Source organism: Anser brachyrhynchus, assembly GCF_964034855.1.
Source record: "Anser brachyrhynchus genome assembly, chromosome: 1".
NCBI lineage: Eukaryota > Metazoa > Chordata > Aves > Anseriformes > Anatidae > Anser > Anser brachyrhynchus.
This window is the reverse complement of record NC_137694.1, coordinates 94,093,544-94,110,024: the sequence shown is the minus strand read 5'-3', so window position 1 is coordinate 94,110,024 and position 16,481 is coordinate 94,093,544. Positions and strand designations below refer to the sequence as shown.

The 16,481-nt window shown below is 40.3% G+C and overlaps 1 protein-coding gene and 1 long non-coding RNA gene across 7 annotated transcripts in view; one reads left to right on the top strand and one right to left on the bottom strand.

Annotated features, from left to right (window-relative positions):
• LOC308188017 (uncharacterized protein) overlaps window positions 1-16,481 on the top strand; it is a 625,739-nt gene that overhangs the window by 497,053 nt on the left and 112,205 nt on the right. For 5 of the 6 annotated variants that reach the window (XR_013945068.1, XR_013945069.1, XR_013945075.1 and 2 more), the window contains one exon: window positions 12,199-12,385. The gene's annotated coding sequence lies outside the window, so the exon portion shown is untranslated. Of the gene's footprint in view, window positions 1-12,198; window positions 12,386-12,664; window positions 12,682-16,481 lie in introns of those variants that run through there. The other variant, XR_013945077.1, reaches the window with a different exon arrangement.
• On the bottom strand, window positions 1,685-15,385 carry LOC308188019. The gene is made up of 3 exons (XR_013945100.1): window positions 15,246-15,385; window positions 12,714-12,840; window positions 1,685-9,092 (listed from the first exon to the last, which is right to left on the bottom strand). It is a non-coding gene; the product is annotated as an uncharacterized lncRNA (long non-coding RNA).

Below are 16,481 nucleotides of genomic sequence, written 5' to 3'. Positions count from 1 at the left end.
AAGACTCATCTCTTGGGCATAGAAAGAGTTTTCAGGTCGTCTGAAAATGGTGGTGTTTCATGATGAGTTGTTCCCCAATGAACCAAGGGAGCTTCTCCTGCAGATGCAGTTTGAACAAGACAAGTATGCTCTCTGGCTGAATAAAAAAATAAGATTAGGATTATATAGAAGATGAGGGAGAAATGATAGTCTTAAAAAGACGAAGGGATATAAAAGTGTCCAGATCTGGTTTGCTCTAGTTCAAAAAATAGGCTTAATCAGTTAATTTAGACTTTCCTGGATCAGGCTAGTGCTCAAATGTGAATTTGCAAAGCTTACTTCAATTTGAAGCTAGTTGCACACTAATTCCCTTTGCAAGGAGGGAAGAAAGAAGGGGGAGAAACAACCACTTCTCTCTTTTTTGGAGAGTTTGCTTTTTGCCCTTTCTCCTGAAAATTTTCACTGAGATATCCTTCTAGGGGTACTTAATTCTTCAGGGCCAAGTACAATGTAAACCAAATACAGGTGTGCTGCTTGTAAAGGTTGTAAGATACTTTCTAAGTTACCAGTTTTGTGTATTGAATATAACATAAACACAGCAAATATAACATGTGAAGCATGTCCTGGGTATTTTTCTACCTTTTACATTGCAAAGAAATAACTCAGTAGACTGATGACTGAATAAGTAGTGAGACACTTCCCTGTCCTGTTCTTAGCACTAAGCCCTGAGACTTGTTTAAGGCATGTTGTGAAAATGGACCCAAGCTGTGCCCAGTTTTGAAGATGAAGCTTCATATTTCAGGGCTATCAGTCTGGAAATTTACACAAGCATTAAACAAACACCCGCCAAACTGAAGTTATCTCTCGACAGATGCAGCAATAGGCTGCCATATCAGCTCATCTGTCTTCGACCTGTCAAAGGCCCTGGGTAATCATTCTTTGAGTCATAGTATGATTCTGGGCATTAATAAATGTGCCAACTCAGATTTATCCAGGTTTGTATTAGTCAAAAGTGTTTTAAGCTGTGTATTTCTACTCATTTCCAATTAATAACCTCACCAGCTCAAATGCACTGCTGCTTTAACGTGGCCACTAGAACAAATTAGATGGACAGACGCTGCTTGTTAACATCGGGTTTTATTCGTGTTCAGTGTACCGGTACGAATTGTAGTTCCTTGACAACACCTATAAATATCAGTATGTTTTCTGGCCTTTGAAAGTGAGAAAAGATTTGCAGAGGTTTTATTTGTTTCAGTAATTTCAGTATAATTGCAGCAAGGTTGTCAGAGTTATTTCCATTGCAGAACCTTCTTTATTCACCAACCCAGGGAAAAAGAAAAGTTAAAAATACAAGGTTTTCAGTAAGATTAAAAAAAAAAAAAAATCCCTGAAGTATTAACTTACACAACCAGCACCTGTCAAGTTGTGCAGTGCACGTGAGTGATCTGTGTGGCAAGGAGCAGCATCCTGGCTCTTCCAATAATCGCTTCTGCGCTTTACCCCGTGGGTCTTGCTTGCTGCTGCAAGGTGTACAGCTGGCCCGGGGGTGCCAAGCAGATCTGCTTCCCGGGGGCTGCCTTCCCAGACACTTGTAAACCACAATGAATTGGCCACGTACGGGGGAAGGAGGCAGGTACAGACGTCACCAGCCATCTGCCAGAGTCTTTATGTTATCTGATTATGGACAGGTTTGTCTGCAATTTTGAGTGTGGGGTAAGCGTTATTACTGTCTGGCTCAAAGGAATGTTTTGCAATTTCAAATTTAAGAGCTGATTGACATCCCTGGAGAGTGGCGCCTTTGCTTTCCTCTCCCAGGTTCCTCGTGTGTCCCTAACCATGTGCAGAAACTATAATGAGAGCAGGAAGATTGCTTCAGTCTTTGGGCCCATTATGGTGCTCTAGTAGCAGCTCGCAGTTAAGTAGCATATGGTCAAATATTCCCCAGTGAAACTGTTATTATTTTATTTATTTATTTATTTTCTGGCAAGCAGAAAGGATCAGAATAGGACTGCTAGACGTGTTTCATCCTCTTCAGCCTATCTGACTTCACAATATGAGGAGCGGTGGTTTGTTTTTTCAGAAGAAAGCTTGAGGGGCAGACAGAGATCTAGAGCTGGATGGAGGAACATCCATTTCTGTAGCGCTGTGGGAACATAAACGTTGAAGCTCAACAAAGAGGAACTAGCCAGCAGACAGGTGGAAGTGGGGATTTGTGAATGTCTGTACCGAATGTGGACCATGGGGAGAAAATGGCTGATTAAAACTTCCCATTCAGTAAGAGGCATGCTCATAGACTTCTGTTCCTTGTCACCCTATATTCCTTTTCCCTTGAGTGTTAATTAGTTACTTAAAATTTGCAGGAGCACCCTTCACTGTGCCAATGCTGAAATAATCAATATGTTGGTGTTTTTTTTTTTTTAAAGGCAAAGTCATAACCCCTGGTGAAGGTGGAGAGCAGCAGTCCCCAGACAGCTGCTGGGGGGTTTCATTTTAGACTCCAGGGGTACAGGAAGAAGTGATGTATTTGTGGGCAAAATAAAATATTGGGAAATAAAATTAATCTGTTGTGCTGGATGCAGGACAACAGGTATTTGCAAACAGTTCAGGCTTGCCTAGTCAAATCTGCTGAGCAAAAAGCAGAAGCTCATGCTGAAGTAGTTTCACCTTTGCCCGCCCTTTAATCCTGAGCTGCCATATTTCCCATTAAACTTTCTTCACTCTGCTAAAGCCATTTCTGCACGGCCACTTCCAGTTCACAAAACACTCCTGTTCTTCCGAAAGTCCCTGCTGTTAAGTGACTTGCCCTGGTGATTAAACATTGTTATTTGTTTGTTTCTGTAGCAATGAATGTTGCATTGCACTTGCAATGAAATTTCTGTGCAAGATGATGTAAAGCATTGACTCGTGCCAAGCAACCTACGTTTGAACTAATGCTATTACAATAGGCCAGTTTGAATCAAAAGTGACAGGATACATGGTGTTAGAGGGGAAAAGCCAAAAAAAAAAAAAAAAAAGGGCATCACAGGGTCCTGTGAGGCCAGCAGCTAGGGAAAAAGTAAAAAAATCCTATAAAAGACCTCCATCATTTACTTGTTATGACTGGACTCAGTAACGTAGTCTGAATGAAATGGATGGAATAACAAGAAAAAGGCAATAAAAACTTACAGTGTCTGTCCCTCTTAGGCTGAGATTTGACTGTTGTGGCAGTGCTGTTTTTCATTGTTTCTATTAAAGTATAATCCAGTTGACTTCAGGACTCTATCATGGTAGGAATTGCCTCTGTATATATTCTGTGAGCTGAAGAAGTTTGCATTTCTTGCAAACAAATGTATGTTTCTAACAGGACAGCAACTAAAAGTAGATAAAAACAGATTCTTTATGGAAAAAAAAAATACCCTTTTTAAGCACATAAAAAAAGAAATAGTTAAAAAAAAATCATCTTATTAAAACAAGCAATGGAAAACTTAAAAAAAAAAAACCTAAAAAATAATAATAAGAAAAAAACAAACAAACGAACAAACAAAAAACGTTTGACCAGCTCTCAACATAACTATTTCAGATGCTCAAAAATATTGTCTGGGACTGATTCTTGACTCATCTGCAGAAATATAAAATGGAATCTCACTTTATTTGGGAAATGTAAACCAGCGATTTAGAACCATGAAATTGGTGTTAAACACTGAGTTGGTTGCAACTTTGGTATAATAAAAGAGCAAAACTTTTGAGACTTCTTTATCTCTAGGCGTTCCCTAAGCAGAAGAAATATCAGAGAGATGATTCCCTTGAAGTTGTTATGTATGACTTTAACATAATCTTTAACAGTCAAAGTCTTTGGGTCTGGGACAACACGCCTGCAATTAAGAGCCACGTTTTATTGCTGTGTGTCATTAAAGGAAAGCACGCTTCACTTTTAGCATTGAAGTGCAAACTTGAATTTGAAGACCTGCATCCTGTTCTTTGCTTTGTCTTTGCTTATCTGTCCATAAAATGGGCCATAAGCCTTTGTTTGTCATGATCATGCTGCAGCAGCTCACTAATGAAACATGTGAGTGTAGGACAGTCAGAATATTACTCATATCTCCTTAGAACTGCTGGGTACTTCTGCAATGCTTTCAAAATATTATACTTGAAGAAGTCATTACCTCAAAACCTTCTTTCTTGTTGCTTTCAAATGGGAATATTGTGTTCTTGCTAAAGAAATGGATGTAAATAAAGAAACATATAGAGCTGAAGTTATTCTTCTCTTCCCTGCCAATGCATTAATTCCTGACAATAAAAGCCTGCATTAGGTGAGTGCTAAGAAAGTAGGTCCTATGTGAAAGCCCATAATATTGAGGAGAAAGGATGTTATGCATGACAATATTTCTGCCAGGTCTGTGGATGTCATTCCAGGGACAGCCCTTGAAGCATATGTGCTTCATAAATTGCAGGGACAAAAGGATAAATGAACCTTTGCCGTAGGTTGTGGCAGGGTGGAAGATGCGTGAAGGGAAACCCTGTGGAGTTGCTGACATACTGTGTGTGGCTTACCTGGAGTAATTTATGCCTGTGTTCTCAAGCGTGAGTTGCTTCCTGGCTGTACATTTCAGGAAATGCATCTAATCACCTAGTATGTGACTTGGTGTGGGTGAAGAACTGGTAAGCACTGTCTCTTCAGAGCTTCAGGGCGCTCAGAAAATGCCTTGGTTCCCAGACCTGGGCTGGCCCCATGTGCACCATTCAAAATCAGCCCTTGTTGACCACTAAATTAAATAAAAAACTCTTTTCCTTTGCTGCAGCACCAGAGCTTCCTATATCCAACAGAAAAAAATAACTAATTGATTTCAGTATAGGAAACAAAGAAAAAGACTATTACTGTTTTTATTATTTTATTCAATTTCAATCATATTAAAATGCCCATGATGAAAAACCTCTGGTAATTAATTGTACAAGATCTTAACAAATGTAAACATAACTTGGGGGAACACAGAAATGTGTTGTTGTGTTTTTCTCCTCTACTATTTTCCAATTCTATCTAACAAGTGTTACTTGTAACATCAGCAGTGAAGAAGAGAGAAAAGGAAAAGAGAAAAATAAAATAAAGTGTTATTTTTGAATGGACATCCGCCCTTAAGTAATTTGTTTTAAAAATCTGGGACATATTTTGTCTCAATCTGCTGGTGGGGGGTAGCAGAAGAAAATAAGCTATCTTAAGACCTTAAAAATTGCAGAATCAACTTCCAGCTTGGCAAGATTTTGTCTTTGTGGAGAAGACTTAAGAATCAAAGTAATTATCTTTGCTATTGCATTTTAGTTCAGTGTAGAAAGCTTTCATGTTAGATATATCCATTTTCTTCGTGTGTAATTATGGCCCACAATAGATCTATCTCCTACCAAACCACAGTTCATTTTGAGTGATTTCAGCGTGTGCTGCAAAGGAATAAGTTGTCTTTCTGTGCTTTTATTAATACTATAGAGATAAGATGTGCCTCGTTAGTAAGGTCTGCTGGGCTGAACTAAGTTTAGTCCTTTAGGTTTTTATTTGTTTGCTGAATTCCATTTTTATGTGTTATCTCTCCTCCTTGATTCTGATAGTCCTGTCTCACCGAGATTTCACAAAGAGGACTTGCACGCTGAGCTGCAGAGCTGGCTGCTGCTGGAACAGAAAATGCTTCATATTCAGAAAAGAATGTGAAGCATGTCCAGGCTTTATTGTTCTTTTATTTTATTTTTTTTTGCTGGTGTTTGATTTCTCTGATTCCTTTACTTTTGGTTCCCTAATGCATTAGTGTAATATTGATACCCTTACCTAAGCATTTAGTTGTAGGATTTGATGAGAAGTCATTCGTATGAAGAGAATTTGTGCCGAGTTGGAACAGACTCCTTCCTATCTGAGGCTCTGTATTGCTGGAAAGTCCTGAGTTCGCTGTTCCAGGGACACACCACAGGAGCTGCGATTTCACAGGGCTGCAGATACCAGTGTTAGCACCCTGCACTTAGTAAATAAAACTTTGTGGGTGGTATTTTGGCCCAGCTTTCCTCATATCAGTGTTCCAGTGGTTCTGATGGAAGCAGAGCTTAGTGCAGTGCCAGAAAATGCTTTTGAAAAACCCTGTTTAGTCAAAAGAGATCTGGGAGGGAAATTCTTGATATGAGTTGTATACATTTTTGTGAGATAAAATCCCAAACATTAGCAGGGCTTCGGCCAAACTGAGTAAATGTGTTACCATGCTTATGAGTTATCCAATTCCTCTATCATTTTATTAGTAAATGCTCACACATTTTGTCTGACTCTTGTCATGTTTTCCCACTTCACAGTGATGGCTTTTCCATCCAGCAGAGAGGAGGGCTGTGGGACCGATTACATGAGTGTGAGTGAGGTTATGTTTACACTGGAAAGATTGCTCTTGCAAATTTTATCAGTGTGCAACAGCTGACTCCGCCATGTGCTCAGAAAACACAAATTTTGCAGCTTGAACTGATGCGCTGTCTTACTTCGTGCAGTCACCTGGCTAGTTGGTGAGCTGTGGTCCTACAGCACAAGCGTTCCCCAAACTTCTCCCCTGCATTGTGTCCTGCAGGACGTGCTTTTCTGTGGTTTTACTGTGAGGCACCAGAGAACAGCATGGGTCGGTGGGAACAGCTTTCCGCATTTTGTTTCCATTGCTACTTAAAAACTCCAGCACATAGCAGATACTTCTCATGTCTGGGGTCTGTTTATAACTATGCTACATAATTTTCCTGGAGCTAGAGTAATTTAATCACTAATTCTGTTGCAGTGGACCTGATGGGATTTTTCCAGAAGAGAAAGTAGATGTTGCATGAGAGCATCTCATGGGTGGTAGAGGTGATGGAGCCAGCTCCCTGACAAGCCCTCTAGCACAAAGCAGCACCTCTAAGTCTGATAAATAAAGTGTGAAAGCACACTGTGATATAAACCAAAACCATGTGGAAGACCTGGCAGCAACCAGGAGGATGGACAGTAGGGAGTTTTCCCCAGCCCTCCAGAGCAGGCCGCTGCTGTGTGGTACTTCTGCAGTCTTGAGGCATAATTTAGTTCTTTTTCTCTTATGTCTTCCACTGTGAGGTACATGTTGTAGTGAGAGGACTGTGTTTCAGCGTGGTGGTTGTTACAGAGGAAGGCCAGCAGTGAGTATTTGGTGACAGCAGGGTGTGAGAGAGAGGGCTCAAGAGCCTCTGTAGGCCAGTGCTGAGCAGGGAAAGCCAGGCTTGGTGTGCTCCATGTCCACGCTGTCCCCCTGAAGCAGGAGCCAGCTGCCCTGCTGTGAGCCTGGGGCTCCTCGCAGAGCAATAGGGCTGTCTGAAGCCCGGGATTGTTCCTGTACACTGTCAGCAGATTGACTTGTCTGGTCCTCTCTGAGGCCAGCAGTTCTCGTGGTATTACTTCTTGCCATGTATTACAGAGTATTTGGTGTAACTAAGGTGATGGGAGAGTGAAACAAAGAGTCATCTGTTGGTTTTCAACAGGAAAGCACCAAGCAGAGTCACTGAGGAGTGCTGAAGCTGAGGAAAATATCACTTTACTACTCTGCCTTAACATGTGCTTGACTGCTGCTTATTTTTAGTACTTGTATTGCGTACATACCTCAAATATTTAGGATGGTGTTGGTCATGTCAAAAGGAAGGAAAAAGGTGGTACAAAATATCTACTGGTTCTCATGCGTTTATGCTGAACTTTATCACACATTTTTAGCATGTGAAAAAAAAAATCTTTAAAAAAAAAGTCAATCCTAGCAAAGAAGAGAATCTATGGGTTTGAGAGTTGCCCGTTAGCTGCTCTTGCACCACTGGAGAAGTGCAAGCTGCCCGCTGAGCCAGTTTGTTTACATGTGGTCATGGTTATGTTTTTATTGACGTGCAATGGAGCAGCTAAAGACTGATGAGTATCTCCTGGCAAACCCTGTTAAGACCAGCTTAGAAAGAGATGATGTTGCAGTGATCCAGAAATGCTGTACAAGGAGAGAAGGTTCTTCTTTTTTTGCTAAGAAAGCATATCAGACAAAAGTAATTCTTTATGAAATAAGTTTATCTCATAAGCATTCCCCTTAATATCCTCTGCAACAGCGTGGTCTGTTTGGAGGAGGGATGTGGGTTGTTAGTCTTGAACTTAGTTTTGTGTTTTTCAGACATGAGTACTGGGGACTTTCAAAAAAAAAAAAGTAGAAAGCAAGACCTCAGGCTAAAGTCACTAGTGAGTTTTTCAAGAAATATATACCTTTATGTCCTTCTATCATTTATTTTGTTCTGCTCAGGGACCTAGATCATTATTTTATTAATTTATAAAAAACATTCCTTGTATATTACTGTTTTACAACAGTGAAAGCTCTAGATGTCTTGCTCAGGCTCTAGCAGTATAAGTTTTTCAAATAAAATATGTACTCCAATCTTCTTGCCTTTATTTCTCAACTGCACAAAGGAGTGCTGTTTTTAAAGAGGATATGAGAGAGGACAAATTTATATGTCGTATATGGGAAAAGATGTTAAAAGTGTAGGATTTTACCTAAGTGCCTTCCCCGTCCTCATTTGCTGGCAAGTTTCAGCCCAGTGTATTTCAGTTTCCTCTTTGCTTCCTGTTCACCAGAGACTCTTCCATCCTACTCCCACATTTGTAATGCTACTCAGCATGAAGGGGGAGATGACACCAAAGAGGAGGAACCGTTCCCAAATCAGGGTGGTTATTGATGGTCTCCAGAAGTTGTGTAGTTCCATTTCACCAAGGTCCCACCTTCCTCTCCCTCATAGCTGCTGGTGTCTATGCTCCTTACAACACCAGAACTGATGTCCTTGCTTCCCTGGATGGCCTTGGAAGGGGAGCTGAAACAGCCTCTTGTCCACATAGACCTTGCATTTATCCAAGAGCATAGAGCTGAAGAGTTGGTCCCTGTGGATAATTAGCCACCACCAAAGCAGGAGGCATTTCCAAAAGACTCAGGAAATGTGTGTGGGTGTCTGTAGTCTGAGTCACTGGAATTGAGGAGTTAAAAATCCTGTTTGGCTTTGTCACCGTCATGGATACAAATGCTCCATGTGACTCTTTGTAGAGGGCTCCTAGGACAGAGTACAGCATCTACACAGTGTTGTATTGATAACCGTGTGCTTCCTCAGGCCTTGTGCTGTTAAAGGAAGGAGATATAATCAGGTTGAGAAGAGAAATTTTACCATTCCCTTAAATTTGTCTGTTGGGGCCCCTACACCAGTTGTTAAAACTTCATGGTGTGAATCTGGGCTATGAAAACAGTTGTCTTCCTGCTAAATGGGGTTGAGAGGATGGAGTAACTGCAGGTAGAACACAACAGTGCATTCTGAAAAAGTGAGATGCATTCCACATAGCCATCTTTTAGTTTATAATGAGGAGTCTCAGTGAGTTAGCGTCATACAGTTATTGTTTTGAAAATATGGTTAGATTTTTTTTTTTTAAGTCGTCTTATACTTCCTGGGATGTCTGATGTATCTATGTATAAAAGAGACAAAAATCTTGTTCAACCTGCCCCTACAGAGCTAGCTGCAGGTATGTGAAATAGGTGGTGCATGCATTGTGACAGCTGATCTTTATTTTTCTTGTCTTTTATAAACACCAAAAACAGGGCTCCACTGGTTTATCAGTGCTAAATATAAATTCCTGAAGTTGATATATCTTGAAATCTTACTTGCGTCAGCCATTTTTCATGAGAAAAACAAGTGTGCAATCCAGGTGTAGTTCACAAAAATGTCAGAATTTATAGCCCGACTATATCTAATGTTATCTTGTACAGGTGGATACTTCCAGCAGCAGTAAAAATCTCTGATTAATACTCTAGTCAGCTCTTATTTTGAATTGCTGATGTTAAGATGAGGAGCTAACCCAAAATGACTTAAAATTTAACTTTTCAAAGTGTTCAATTTAGGATTTGCATTAAGTACCTGAATAAAAGGACTCTTTCCACTTACTTCAGTAGGCTCTGGATAAGGACTACATGATACATGGCTCTTAAGGTATCTTTTCCCGTATTGAAGGAACAATAATAATAAATTCAGCTTAAATATGTATTCAGATGTTAGAGGAGGTCACAATAAATGTGGGTATTGTTTTAAGAAGTGTTTAGACTTGAATGCATGCTGTGGCCCTCGGTTCCAATAACAGGTGTGCAGAAACGTTCTTCTTGAGGATCCTATTTCATAAATGTTAATAACAGAATTTTGTGTTTCAAAAATGTGTACTTTACAAGTGTGAATGTTCAAACTTGGGCCAGACGATTTCCTAAGTGGTCATTGACTTATAAAATGCCATGTTAAAGAATCAAATATCACCTTAACTTGTAATTATATAGCCAATCAAAGTCAATGTACTAATCACTATTAGAAAATCTAATACTTCCTCTTCAAAATGTTATCCTGATTATTAACATAATCAATATCGCATGTAGCTGTAACAACTGATAATAATGGAAAGACATTTAACACTTGTGGAGCACTATTCCTTCAGATTCAGTACAAATATTTGCCACTTGAACAGAAGCTTAGTGGTTTTGACTTTTTTTATTTTTATTTTTTTAGTTTATTAATTTATTTTCTAAAAGCGTAAGTATCCCCTGGTCTGTCCCTACCCAGAAAAAAAGTGAGGCATATGGAGGAAAATCAAACCTGCCATGTTATTTTACCTCCTCTTGTGTTCCAGCACAGTTCCTGACTAATTCATTATTTATGCTTCTCTGAACTGAAACATGTGATTTTTATTTATGTATGTATGTATTTATTTGGCACATTATCAGCCCTTGGACTTGTCAAGCAGAATAAGTGTGGCAGATATGTTTTAATTAAACTCATGAAATGAGATCCTTATTCTCTTCGTGGCTAGCATCCTACTCCAGATCTAGCCCCTCCTGAGGGAGGTCTCTACAGACAGATGAATGTGTTGTGTCCTGCTCACAGACTTGGCTGGAAAGCTCACACTGAAGTCAATAGCAGCATTTTCCTCTTGGATCTAGCCTAAAATGTGTCAGTGCCTGAATATTATTTTGCTCAGCATTTGAGAATCACTAAGGACGACATTTTGTTTGTATACAGACATTAAATATTTTCCTGATGTTGGACTCGCACATTGAAGTCACTGTTTCCCTCAGTAAGATGGTATCTGATATTACCACGTGAGCAGAATCCTAAAATCCATTCATGGGATTAAATAGCACACATCTGTAGGTAGCATTATGTTTATTAGATTTTTCTCAGTTAATACATTTTCCCCTCTCTTTCCTGTTGATTACTATGGAGTGGAAAATGTGCTGATTCAACACCCATTCATGTAATGGTTGTTACACTCCCTGATACTGTAATTGGCCAAATAATTAAGTTATGCTTGCTACAGAAATACAACAGGCCAAAATCGTCTGAGAATTTAGCATTAAGGTTGCAAGAAAATAGCTGTGAAATGAGGTTCCTTTCAGTGATGTATACCCACCTTCTGCAACACCAAGTTCTCTGAAAGCGCACTGTGCTTTGAGAACTGGAAGGCAAATGAGGGACTGCAGAGTGCATTTGCTTCAGGACTGCTAAAAGCCAGGGTGAGGTGAGAGCGTCCTTGGTCCAGGGAGGTGGGGTAGCCCAGCATCTCCTCACCGTGATGGCTCGTCACTTTGGGCAGTGTATTTACACACGTGAGGCAGAGACTTTAGAGACCACTTGCACATCAGTAATCCTGGGACCAGGGCAATGGAGGAACAGTGCATTTGGATTAGCAACCAAAAGGCACAAGGATTTAGAGGACCTGGAATATTTTTCTACCTTATTTTTTCTCTCCTCTGCCCCTCTCAAATAAATTCAGTGATGCCGTGAATACATCAAGTTTCATTTCAGTTTCAAATGTTAGGATGTTACTATCCAAAACATCTCTAAAACTTGAACAGTAAAAAGAGAGCTAGAAACATATCTGATGCCTCTGATACAAACAATCCTGTAAGATTTCCTATAGTTTCTCTTAGGACTTTTTGTGCTAATGGCTGAAGGATGTAAAACTTCTGTTTAACCATTTCATGCTGTAATAAAGTTCTGGCTATTCCACACAAGAGAAACTGCATGGGCTACTTTTCATGTTTCCTGAATTAGTTTCTTTATCCTTATTAAATCAGCATCTTAATTTTTCTTAGGAACACCATAGGTATCGCTGGATACCTTTTGGAGGTATCAAGAGGGAAAATGATGGTCCAGGATATTTACCTTATAACTTTGCTACTTGTTTTCCAACAGCTTCAACAGTGAGCTGGGAGAACCCTAGAAGAATGCAAAGAATGCTTTGCTACATGGAAAGGAATCCACAAGAAGGAAAAGCCCCCAGATAGCCTCACCAGACTTTGGATCAGGCCCATGAAAATGCCATACTCTGGATAATGATCAAAGAAGGGGCAAAATGAATCACCTCCATTTCTGCAGCAAGGTGGGTGAGGCACTTTTTTTTTTTTTTTGTATAGGTAACAAATGTTTTGCTTATCTAGACTGTTGACTGAGTGGGGAAAAATGAAACAAAACAAACAAAAAAAAAAGGCCTGGACTGTGACATTCAACTCTGTGACTGTATTTGCCTGATGCTTTAGGTTAGACTCACTACCTAATAATTCAGTCTTGTACTGCTGTGTCCCCTGAACATAATTCAAGCCTTGTTGTATTGGGTGTAACAGCCGTAATAATAGAGTCCCTTCAAACTGCTCAATTGCAGATGATGACCGTGATTAACTGAATGCAATAGAAGAGATGAAGCGACTTACCAAAGATAGTAACATCAGATATAGATACCAGGTCTCCTGGCTCCCAGCTGCCAGTGCTACTAACCAGACATCATATGGTAAATGTCAATCATGCAGGCAGGGGTAATGGATGGTGTAAATTAAATGGCTGTAAGAAAGAAATTTTCAAGCTGAATTTGCATAGTCTTGAGGACAAACAATTGACAACAAAATAGGCCATCACATCCCCGGTGTCAGACATTTTAAAGTTGGAAGATTGTTAAATCGCTGTGCCTGACTTGTTGAACGTGCTTTCACCCTTTCAAGCAGGTAACACAGTCATGACTTATAAGTTGGTTGTAACTTCTCTTCAGGTTTAGACAGTCACCTAGTCACCCCAGTGTTATGTTTTCTGTTTGGATCAAAGCAGAATGTCTGTGCCTTCCTATAAAGACCACCAGTTCCACCAACTCCTTTGAGCATGGACTTTTTAGGGAGTGTGACTCTCTTGTCTGTGTGTGGAGAGCAGAGCGATGTTGAAATGCGAGATAGCTTTGCAAGCACTGGCTATGTTGCGAGTTAATTCGTGCTTCTCTTTATGCCTTGGAGAAAAACCCTGCGTGTACCACTATTGGTGTCCTTCTGCCTAAAGACGATAGATAAGGCTTGTCTGTTCTCCTCAGTTGCTCCCTGTCTACACAGCAGCAGTATTTAGAGCATTTTGCCTTTGCGGCCAGCGGTCAGGCTGAGTTGCAGGAACTATATGGGCACGCAGGCAGTAAGGAAATGAAAGTCAGATTTAGAGGGAGATACCTGCAAGCATTAAAGAGTGAGTCATTCTGATGAAAGAGTTAAAAGGTCCTGTATCAAGAGCAGTGCTTGGTTAGTGGGGAGACAGCCACGCTGAGCGTTGCCTAGGTCTTGTGCTTGTCTTGTAGTGAACTGTCAGGCTCTGTGGATGAAACCCTAACCTCAGTAAAGTCAGAGACACTTTTTTGCCTAAGAGTGAAAAATACCCAGCCGTGTATGCTAACAAGTACAACAACCAGTACCAAATGTCTATATCTGCCTGCAAGACTCGTAACTGAAAAATTACAGAGCCTCAGTAGCCAGGCTGTACTTAGAGGAGGTGCAGCAGCGGCAGGCTGGCAGGAAGGAGCATGCAGGGCGCTGTGTGAAGTGCTCCCACAGCACTCCCCCCAGCTTTCCCTGTTCCTCTGCTCAGCAGAGGCTCTGTCTCCAAAACGGTGCGTCTACCACCATCTATCAAAATCCCTCTTGCTTTCTGCCTGGGTGTGAAAAGCCCTGAAAAGTTTCTCTGAGGAACTTAACTTATTTATTACCTTTCAAGATGTTGTTTTTGTTTTTTATTATTCAGTTAAATACAGGTAATAAGTAATCTCTCTACAGCAAGGAAGAAAAAAGAAAGGCACTCCAGCTGCCTGAAAATACTGAGGAGTAAAAAGAACTGAAAGTGTTTTCTTAAATTGCATTCGTGGCAATGGATCCTTGTGCATACTATCATGGGTAACATAATGCAAATTGCCAAGGCTGACAAAGCTGCTGTAGAGCCAGAAGCTTTTTTGCTTTCAAACCTCAAGTGAAATGGAGATTGATCTCAGCTCCCAGCTTAGTGGTTAAACAGATTTTGCCAGTCTTTGTTTCTTATCAAATCAAAATAAAAATGACACTTTCCTTTATAATAATATAGAAATGTAAATATACATATAAACTTGGAATATAATAAAATTAATTACCCTAAATTGATACGTAATACCAAGTAAATACATAAGGAAACAAAATCAGTAATTGATTGGGCTTCTTATTATAATGAAACTGTTTGCAAGGATTAACAGCTCCTTTCTGATACACTGAACTCTGCCATGATGTTTACATTTCCATATATTTTTAATGATCACATAGTTTACCATTTGAATAAAACAGCACCATATGCTTTAGCTGTATTAAATACTGCAAACATTGAACACTAAATATGGAATAAATTATCATGTAAAGATATTTAATACTGGCAAGTCCCTCTAATATGCCACATCAGTTTAGTTTTAATAAGCCAGGACTCTGCTAAAATTAAATGCCTTTTTTTATTAACTATAAAGTAAAAATATTTAATAGAAATGCTGGAATGAAGCATAGGCTGGACACAAATGTTTTCATTTTGTTTAAAACAGAGAAAGAACATTTATATTTTCTGAAACAAATAGAAGCATTTTCATGACTTGTTTTTTCTAGGGTGGTTTTTTTTTCAAGTGGAACTGGAAAATTATTTTATTTAGAACTGCTTTCAGAGCAAGGAATGGAACTGTGCAATAATAAATGCACCAAAGACTGGCTGTACGTTGACAGCTAGGATGGGCTCTGTAGTTTCACTGAAGGGTCATGAGTATACCACTGGAAAGGGAGGGGAAAGCCAGTTTCTTCAACAGCAGCCCATATATATGGGATGTATTTTTCTAGCATAATAATTTAACGGTATATAGTCCCTTCAACTTTAGAATGACCCAACACAGCCTAGAAACAATTTTCAGTATGTGACCAGGAGACTTGCATGCTTACCGTACTCTGAGGACAGACCTTAGTGGAAAACTATCTAGCTTGCCTTCCTCTGTCGACGAAAGGAGTTCTCTCCAAGTCTCCTGGCTGTCCTGGCTCCACCCGTGGAGTGTTTCTTAGAGGGGCTGCTCCTAGTAGTAAATAAGGAAATCTGGGGCTCTGCTCATTCTCTTCTGAAACTACCAAGTGGACCTTGACACCGAATATGTCTTTCAAAGAAATGACGTTTAACCAAAAGCTTGATCTGTAATGGGATACTATCTAAATCCTATAATGGAAGTAATTTACCAGATTGGTTTGGAGGCATATTAAGGCAATATAGGAACCATGGTCTGCATCGCTGATAATGTTATCCATGCACTTGCTAGTCCATTAGCAGAGTGATTCATCTGAGAACAGCAAAGGGCCAGACCACTCTCCCAAACATGCAAACATCTAGACAAAATAGATCACAGAAGCAACCAAGCAGCTGTTCCCTTTGCTGCCGTACCTGCTACTGCTGTATGATGGAGCAAATGGCCATTAGGGCTCATACTTTTAACAAGATTGCATGTGCCTCTTTGAAAAATGTCACTTGAGATGGATGTGTTTTCCTAGCAGATATTACGTGTAGCTGCAGTCCCTGAGCTTGCTGTTCAATTAGGGACAAATCTCAAACAAAATACGCAGCTGTGAACTACTGAACTTAACCTGGCATTAGCCAGCATTAGAAAGGCATGCTCTGATAACTTCAGCAGGCGGAGGAGGTTATTTAAGGGAATGTATTCTCTGTCTCATATAATCACTGAGATTATTTCTCGCTATCTCTTCCTTCTCCTCCCCACCCAGAACCAGACTGCAGCTGCAGAAACACCAGCTGCGTTGGCAGGGGTAGGCACGGCTTCAGGCGTGGAACTGTTGGGGGTTGCAGGGTGCAGCGGGCCCCCCTGCAGCCTAAAAGGGCTGTGCTGTGGTGGGGAGCGGGGTCATCAGCAGTGCTACCGCCTTCCACGCCAGACTAGCATGCGGTTACAAGGTCGGCGTGCACGCAGTTCAGCAGCAGCTCTGGTTAAGAGACTGGTTTCTTTCTGTGCCTGGATTATAACCAATTGTGTCAGTGCAATATGAATTTCTGTGTAATACAGTAAACAGGCTCAGTTTGTTCGGAGAGACAACTTTTTAAAGGTACAGTCAGAAATAAGAACAGCCCATCAGCCTGAGCATATCATAAAATTCCACTTCAAATACGTGTAAGCAGCA